Below are 10,123 nucleotides of genomic sequence, written 5' to 3' on the forward strand. Positions count from 1 at the left end.
TTATGGATAACACTGCTCAGGTGAGGTACACAAGCAAAAAAAAAACTTTTCAAGTAGGAAAGAATATCTATTCAGGCTTTATAATACTGAGTCCTCTATAAAAAATCATTTCACTTGTTTTAACGACTTGGTCATTTTGACCCCTTTAGGACTTTACAGTATTGCAATGGCAGAACTGCAAGTAGGATATACAATTTTATTTTCCAAAGTAATATCCTTAGGTACGTATTTTGAGCATCTTCCCTGACTTCTTAATCTGGGATTCTTCCTGTTAAAGTGCCCATCCCCACTCTTGCTCTCTCCCTCCCATCTCACATTACTGGCTAAGTCTAAATAAATAGCAAATTGTTCCATAATCAAAAGTGACTTATTCTTAGCATGGCCTATGTCTTGAAATAAAATCTGTGGCATGTTTAATTTATTTAGGATCTAATAATGATGACAAAAATAATTAAGTAACCAGTCTAGTTTTAATTTCTTTTGTTTTCAAAGGTCATTGTGAAATCAAGCAAGTTAAGCCGTCTAAAGAAAACCTCTAGAGAATGCTTCCCCCCAGCAGAAATGAGAGAGGCCCACAGCTAAAATGAGGACTGAACATCAGCATCAGATTTGTTGAAAACTGACTGTCTAAGTAGTCCAATGAAGAGAAATATTATGACCCCCTACCCTCTTTGGAATCCAAATAACCCTGACAAGGAATAGTTTATATATTGCTACATTCTGGCCAATTTAGGGGGCTCACTCTTCCTTTCCATGCCCCATACAGACTTGGTTACAGCCTGTTTCTACAACAGCTGTTGAAAATGTACAAAGTAGAAAATATTTATGTTATATTCAAAATAGACAGCAAGGAACGTATATACAGTGCACAAATCTTTTCTCAAACAACAGCTTCTGATGTGAGAGACAGGCATGCTAGACAAAGACAAATTTTCTGAACTTCTCAGCAAAAATAAAGAATATGCCATCCTAATTAGGAAAAGTCCAAAAGTAAGGGTGCAGTGCCAAAGACGATGAGCATCTATCAACCCAAACTCCAAAACAGCGGGATGCAGCTATGGTTGATGTTATAAGAATGCTGAGCCTCTTCATTGGCTCCTTTCATGCCAAAGCTCCTTTGCTTGGATGAATATGAATTAAATCCATAAGCTTTCCTATTTTTCTAGCTTGACCTCTAAACTCATTTTATGTCTTTACTGTTTATCTTCTTTCCCCATTAATCTTTCTAGTTTTAGCACATGCCCTGTTGTTTTTAGGAAAAAAAAAAGAAAAAAAAAAAAAAAGCTTAAAAGCACGGTTCATACTGCTACTGTGGGCAAGTCAGGAATGCTAACCCCCAAAATAAAAATTCAAAGGTTATGGTATACACTGCAGAGAAGAAAATCATCAAACTCCAGCAATGGTATGACAAGTATAAACACACAATAAGATCCCAGTACAAGATTTGCATTATATTTCAAACAGGGCTAACAGTAATATTACTATTAAGTTCCCATTTGTTCATACTTTAAAAGTATGTCATAGAGATAAGCCTTTTGAAATAAAGAGCTTTTCCTATATGCTTTCTCTTTTCAATCAGTTCTATGCCTTGGCACATACAATGGAGGTGTTTTCTGAAACACTGTAACTATAACATGAATATCTAGTTTTAGATGGTAATATAAGTGAGTTCATTCTCATCATTTGTTAGAGTATAGCCGATAAGAAATTTTACTGATTAACACAATCAATTTACCCATATCACCACAAAATCTGTCAGTACAAAAGTTAAAACAAAAATTTTAAAAGTGTTCACCTTACAAATCTGTAAAACAAAAACTTAATAAAAGCAAAACCTTCAAGCTGGAATCTTGCATTTCAGTACAGTATTTACCATTTACCATTTATAGGTACTCAGTCTGCCATCTTTTCTGCTGTTCTCTACTGTTTCCCCCAAAGCTTAACAAAGGCCCAGCTGTATAAACCAGTCCTGTCAAAGAACATAGTTAAGGGATGGATAAAACAGGGAGGGGTGTCTAACATGCTGACCACTGTCTGAGCTTATGAGGATAAAGGAGCCTTGATGGAGAAAAGTAATCATCCATTGCTGTTTTCTTTTTTTTTAACCTCATTACCACATGCTAGAACATTTTTTTTTCCACTACCCAAACACCCCCATTCCAATCCCCGACAACTGAAAGACCTTTGTGTTCCAAAGGGGACCGAATCCACCCCAACCTCTACTTCCATCCTCTTTTTTTTTGTTTGTTTTTTGTTTTTTGCTGCTGGCAAGTTTATGGAGGCATGATAATTTAAAGACCTCTCAAAATACTGGTTTCCTCTCCATCACACCATCCATGCACGGTTCCCTGAAAACATGTTTAAAGCCTATATAAACTTACTTGCTTTGGATTCCTTTTTTACTAAAATATTATCAACAACTTTTGATTTCAAGATAGTTATTTATGCTAAGGACTCTAGAAAATGAAACATGCCTTTAAAAGATATTAAAGCATATATAATAGAGGTAGAATGAGTGCTGAAATATAGGATATATAAATTATATTTTAAAGAATGTGTTTCTTACAGAATATGTATTTCAAAGGGAGTTGGCTAAGTGCTTACTCAAAGTGTGTAGCAACTGTGAGATATGATTCTGAAATTTGAAGGAAAGTTAGGCTAATCTAATTAATCCTTTCAAAATCCTAGCTCTCATGTGTCCAAGAACATCAAACCATGTGGAAGATTTCCCGCAGATTTAAATACGCATTTCCTATTTTCAAGTTTGTCATTCTTACATTCTATGCTGACATTATTTATAAAGGACTAAAGCCTAATCCCCACAAAGATAGCTACCATAACTGTATTCGTTAGTAAGCAAAACACAATAAATGTCCAAGGAAATCCCTGGGCAAGAGCCACCAGACCTATATGGAGAGAACTGTATCATCTGTTAAGTTAGTTCTATTTCAGGGTTTCTTTTGAGGTTGGGACAAATATTTGAACATTATTAAATCCTCTATTTATCCAAAGACTGCTGCAGCTGCAGTGTAAGTCTTCTTCATACTGTCCTCTCAGTGATCTAAAGGGATTGTCCTTTTTTAAATGGGGTAAAATGTGATTTCTTCCCCAATCTGTATATTTTTCTATTCAACATAAAATGTGTATTTGTAACACAAAACAGAGTCTCCACAGAGTAAACTATTATCTATAGTTGCTTTCAGATCCACCTCTTCACAACATTCATGGCTGGTTTAGCGACAATAGCAACAGCTACTCTTATTCTAACTTGCTTCATGCAGTAGCCCATTTTCAGAAGTAATTGAGTAGTTTACCTCCTAGTATTTTTTCTTATGAAATAGATATTTTATTTCAAAGTATATAAAAAATAATACTCTCCAATGTCATATTCAAATCATAGTACAGAAGTGAAATACAGAAGAAAAACAAGAAAATTCCATTGCAAAAGGGAACAATGTTTAAGCTCACCTCCTTACCAACATAAACTTCTCACCTTGCCTTTCCTTACAATATTACTTAACTTTCCAGAAATACATGTGGATAATCTATCCAATACTTACAAAACACAGCAAAATGTTATTTTGAAAAATAAAACTAAACCACTAAAAAAGACAACATTCTGTGACATCTCAAGAGATGTTAGATATTAATTAAAATGATCACAAAATATAAGCCAAATTTTTTCAATTTCAATATATTTCCCAGAGAGTCAATTTTGTTTATACTACAGCATGTCTTCATGTTAACAAACTTACAGAAATGAACAGCGGAACCTTAAATCTGCTCAAACTTGTTATTCTGTTTTTCTTCCATGTCTTTGCATTTTTGTTACTGTAAATGACTTAATAACATGCAATTATTAAAATCTCTCTGGAAATGTTTTTTTTAATGACGTATACCTTTTATTCCTTATAGTTCCTTGTAAAGTAGTAAGAACAATAATGTGAGAGAGACCTAAAGATAGGTTCTAGTACATATTCATGAACTTTGGGTTCAAAGTAGTTTGAATGACTCCCACTAATTATGCATTGATGAGTGCCAGTGACTGTGCTAGGTGCTTTCCATGTATTATTTCTGGTCACCAAAACAACACATTATTGGACCATAGACATAAATGTAAGAGCTAAAACCATAAACCACTTAGAAGGAAATACAGAAGAACATCTTCGTGGCCTTGGGTTAGGCAATGGTTTGCTAGATTCGACACCAAACACACAAGTGACAAAAGAAAAAAACAGATAAATTGGACTTCATTAAAATTAAAAACTTTTGCACTGAATATGATGCTAACAATAAGGTGAAAAGACAGTCCAAAGAATGGGGGAAAATACTTGAAAATATGTATCTGGTAAGAGAACTGCATCCAGAATTTATAAAGAATCTTGATAATTTAAATATAAATATATATGTACATATTTATATACATGGAATTATTGTACAACACTTATAATAAAAAGATAATCCATTTTTAAAATGAGAAAAAGATCTGAATACACACTTCTCCCAAGAAGATATACAAATGGTCAATAAGCACATAAGAAGATGCTCAACAGCATCAGTCATCAAGGAAATGCAAACCAAAACCACAATAAGATGTCACTGCACATCTGCTAGAATGGCTAAAATAAAAAGGACAGACAATAACAAATGTTGGAGAAGATGTGGAGAAATTGGAACCATCAAAGATTGCTGTTAGGAATGTAAAACAGCGCAGTCACTTTCAAAAACAGTTTGCAGTTTCTAAAGAGTTACCATATGACCTAGCAATTCCCCTCCTTGGTAAATACCCAAGACAATTGAAAACATATGTCCATGCGAAAACTTGTACACAAAGGTACATAACAACATTATTCATAATAGCCAAAAAGTGGAAACAGACCAAGGATCTGTTACATGATGAACGAAAAAACAATACATGCCATATCCATACAATGGAACATGATTCAATAATAAAAAGGAATGAAGTACTGATACATGCTACAAAACTGATGAACCTTGAAAACATGCCAAGTCAAAGAAGCCACTCACAAAGGACTACGTATTCTAAGATTCCATTTATATGCAACGTCCAGAATAGAAACATTTGTATAGAAAGTAGATTGGTGGTTGTCTAGGGCAGGGTATGGGGGTGGGGAGGGGAAATGGGGAACGACTGCTAATAGTCACAAGATGTCTTTTAAAGTAACGAAAATATTCTAAATAGATTGTGGTGATGATTGCACAATTCTGAAAATTCTAAAATCCACCGAATTATACATTAAGTGGGTAAATTTTATAGTACTGAATTATATTTCAATAAAGCAGTATGCTTTAAAACTATAAAACACACATTATCGCCTCCATTCTACTGATAGAAACTAGCTCAGAGATGTTACCTAAGATGACAAGGCCTCACAGTTAGAAAGTGGCTGAACTAGAATTTGGAGCTAGACCTGCTCCAAATATTATCACATTTTCCATTAATTAAAAGCCAAATATAAAATATTTTTATGAAAGAACTTAAATAAATGCTTTAAATTGGATTTTTCCCCAAAGAATCAAAAATAGATTTCTCATTTCTATTGCTTTTATTTGAATACAAGCTTTTATTGAACATTGTTATTGCATCTACGTTAGACACATGTTTTTTCTTAAGTTCTTTTTTTTAGCTCCTTCTCTCTTTGCCACATTAACTTTTTACACCCCTGAAAGGCAAACATTTGATGACTGTTCTAAAAGAAAGCACTCAATAGGCCGGGCGCAGTGGCTCACACCTGTAATCCCAGCCCTTTGGGAGGCCGAGGCAGGAGGATCACGAGGTCAGGAGTTCGAGACCGGCCTGGCCAACATGGTGAAACCCCGTCTCTACTAAAAATACAAAAATTAGCCAGGTGTGGTGGCATCTGTCCATAATTCCAGCTACTCGAGAGTCTAAGGCAGGAGAATCTCTTGAAACTAGAAGGTGGAGGTGAGATTGTATCACTGTACCCCAGCCTGGGCAACAAGAACAAAACTCTGTCTCAGAAGAAAAAAAAAAAAGAAAGAAAAAGAAAGAACTGAATAGACTGACCACTCATTACTAACATTTACATAGAACAGACAATATCTTGTTCCCCCACAGAACTCCAATGAAAGATTATAAAATTTTTATATAATTTTTACTAATTTCTTCATTTATATGCTTAGAAAAGATAATATGGGTTATCTTATTACCCCATAGCTTAGTCTATAGTGGTCTGATCCAGCATTTCATCCTTGTTAACACAGGTAAAGCTTTGGAAAGGTAGCTCAATCTTCAGTTTGTCACAGGAAACTTCTGAAGGAATTAAAACCTTTGCAAATAACTTCTTGAATAATCTCCAAAATAATAATTATTAGCTGTTAATATCTGTTTCCTCCATCTCCAGGGCCTTAAATTAATTCATTTCCTACAAAATCAACTATTGTTGGTGCTCACTGTATAATGAAGTCTTACATTTTTTTAAAAAACATTACAGAGGGTAAGTAAAATGGATAAGCCGATGATTTTCTAAATATTTTTCATAGTAGTTGTTTTACAAATACATTTCCACTGTTATAGAAGTAGAACATTATACTCAATTAATATAGCATGATATATTCCATGATGCTTTCCACTTATGATAGTAGTTGGAATTAATTTAGAGCCATGCAACATAGGCTTAATTAAATAGACATTGATTTACCAGGACAAGTAACTTCAAACCAATTTAGAAATCAGGATTTCCTTAAGGTATATCTAGAAGCAAGTGTTTCAATTTTTATTTCCTTCAAAATAATTTGATCTCTATCACAGCAGAGGGGAAAGAAGTGAATTAGAGGGAAGAGGCACAGACATTTGAGTAATAGCAATAATAACAAAATCTGTAAATGTAAGCAGTAAAGCAAAAGAGCTTACTGATTCCCAAGGACCTGGATATTTAAAAAATCAATTACTAGTCTCATTATTAAAGTAATTGTTTTTAAATTCTGTACTAGTAGTTTATATTTATTCATTTTTATCTTCTTCCAAATTTAACTCAACTTTTTTTTTTTTTTTCACTATAGTAAGTAATGTACTTGAAAATTCTAGACGAAAATACAAAATCTCACATTTCTGGTCTTTCTTTCCATTACAGAAACCCATCTAATAGACGTTTAATCCGGAAGAAACTTTTTAACCAAAATAAAAGCGAGTTTACCACTGTTGTAAACTCTGAGCCAAAACCGATACTACTCATTTTTCAATTTAATGAAGGACCTAACATAAAGCACAATAAATCAAGGTACAGGCATGAGGGCAATGTCTAAGAGCATGAGCTTTGATTAGACAGACCTAGCCTGAGTCTTAGCTGTGTTCTTTCCTACCTCTGTGACCTCGATCATGTTACTTAACCTCTCTGAGTCCGTTTTCCCATTATAGGAAACATAAATAGTACATTATTTATGGATTTTTAGGGAAGTAAATGAGTACATATAGAAACATGTAGCACCAAATCTAACACTATATATACTTAATAAATGCTATCTATTATTATTGCTGGTTTTTTTTTTTTGAAATGGAATTGAGTATCATTTAAACCACTTAGCTATAAACCATAGTTAAGGTTAGGATACGACACAATCTAATTAGCTATGAGAAGCCATCTGTGTTTAATATACTTGGACCTTTGAAAAGGAGTCAAGAGTTATTTTAATATTTTTATACAGCCAAAAATTTTATTTCTGAATTTAAAAAATAAGACTTAGAATTCATGGTGCGAAGCTAAGATTTCTGAATCTTGCAGAAAAGTGAGTAATCAGGTTCTTACCACTGGCTCTGAAGCATCCTGGGCCTTCAAATAACGTTAGTTTCTAACTAAGTTAAAAGAAATCACTTGAATGACACCGAGAGCTATACTAACAGTCTTCCTACGACCAACATACCAAAACCTCATCCCATCGCTAGGAATTCAGAATATGGTTTTTTTGCTACATGACGTTTATTTCCAAATAACATAGATAAAAGAAATTCCCACCATGTGCTTCTTTAGGAGACGCTGAATCCCCTTAAAATCAAGGACAGAAGGACATGTTATTGTAAGATTCAGTCATTGTGAAAGTTTCATTAGAAACTGCTATTCACATAAACAGTGGTTCCCTCATTCTATGTGCAAGACTTAAGACTTCCAGACAAAGAAATGGGTTTCTATTGTAAAGAATAAATGTGGGACATAAGTGCATTGTATCACTGAACTTGCTGCACTAGTATTGCAAGAAAAATCACAAACTCTTAAGTTTGGCTTAGATGGATACCCTGCATTTTGAAGGGCCATCTGAGGACCATGAGGTTAAACTCAAAAAGATGATTTTTGACCAGAAAAATCAAGCTAACACAAGAAATAAGAATGAAAAAAGAAAAACTAGTAAGAATGTCCTTTTCAATCTATGTAGTTATTTAGCTACTGAAATAGTTGATTCACCCTTTTTCTTATACACTATCATCAATAATTTTGGCCATCAGCATTCCCAAAATGACTATGTTGTTCATCTAAAAATATTTTATACTTCTAATAAAATGTTTGAAAACAAAGGAGTGTAACCGCACACACTCCAAGAGAAAACAATTGAACTAGAATGCTCCATCAATCATTTGGCAAAAGAAAATCAATAGGAAATGTGCAGTTCCAGGTAGATTTCTGCAGGCTATCACCAAAAAGCAGGATGAAATAATAGCTACTTCAAAATGGAGAGATGTCGAGATAGTTTAAACACCACCAATTACTTGCCATATGGACTATATCCTCAGCTCATGGAGTATTTAGAAACTATTCAGAATTAATAAGCACTGCTGTCGGTGTACTGTCAAGAAATGTAAAACCCTCATTCATATTTTGGAGATAATGTGGATAAATATAAGAAACAATAAAGAACTATAATCTACGGGAAATTTGTACTTCAATGTTACCAATGTTGTTTTAATTGCAAACACTGGGTAAAATGTATTTTATAATAAGTACTCAATGTAGCCTTTCTGGTTCTTAGAAACCCACAGGGAATTATCAAGGAATGTAATATTAGAATTCCCAATTCAGTATCAACATGGGCATCAATCCAGAAGCTACCAATAAAGTCTAAGTTTTAAATATTTGTACCAACTCATCTGATTACTGCCTATGGAATTTCTATCAGGGCTTTTTAATCTCTAAAAAAAATTAACTGTTAAAATTTTATACATGGATATTTTGTGCTATATACAGAAGACACGGCTCACTACACACATCTAAGAAAATTGTTGAAAGGTAACCATGACATGGCATAGGAATTTTTGTATTTATATTGTGTGGTTTTAGAGGACAGAATCTGAACTATTCATTAATTCATTTAATATTTATTGAAGGTCTGCTATGTACCAGGTGCCCTATCTTGTAAAGGCTAGCATATAAACAGATAATTATAATGTTATATAATATACAATAGATTTACAAACAGAGATACAAGATTTTTAAAAAGAATTAAAAGCATTATTGAGAGAAGGTACATTTAGGCTCAGTATTAAAAAGAACCTTCTGGCCTGGCCGGGCGCGGTGACTCATGTCTGTAATCCCAGCACTTTGGGAGGCCGAGGTGGGCAGATCACATGATGCCAGGAGTTTGAAACCAGCCTGACCAATATGGTGAAACCCTGTCTCTACTAAAAATACAAAAACAAAAACAAGAAATTGACAGGCATGGTGGCTCATGCCTTTAATCCTAGCTACTCTGATGGCTAAAGCAACAGAATCACTTGAGCCTGGGAGGCAGAGGTTGCAGTGAGCTAAGATTGCACCACTGCACTCCAGCCTGGGTGAAAGAACGAGATGCTGCCTCAAAAAATAAAATAAAATAAATAAAAATAAAAAATAAAAAGAACCTTTAAACAGTCAAAGCCAACCAAAAATGATAGCATTTTGCTTGCTTCAACAGGTAGTGTGCTCCACAACTCTATAAGTATCCAAATAGAAAACAGATCATTTATCAGAAATGCTAGACAGAGGATTCATGCGTACCTCCAAAACGCTGGACTAGTTGACCTTTCTGGTTCCTCTTACTGCTGATATTTTACTCTTCTTTTTAAAATAGTGGGTAGGATTGGCTAATATTTTTATTATATATTATGATTAGCAAG

The 10,123-nt window shown here is 34.0% G+C and overlaps 1 protein-coding gene across 22 annotated transcripts in view; it reads right to left on the bottom strand.

Annotated features, from left to right (window-relative positions):
- The window catches only part of SOX5 (SRY-box transcription factor 5), a 1,038,891-nt gene that overhangs the window by 377,579 nt on the left and 651,189 nt on the right, over window positions 1-10,123 (bottom strand). The gene's annotated exons all lie outside the window — the stretch shown is intronic.

Source organism: Papio anubis, chromosome 9, assembly GCF_008728515.1.
Source record: "Papio anubis isolate 15944 chromosome 9, Panubis1.0, whole genome shotgun sequence".
Classification (NCBI taxonomy): Eukaryota; Metazoa; Chordata; class Mammalia; order Primates; family Cercopithecidae; genus Papio; species Papio anubis.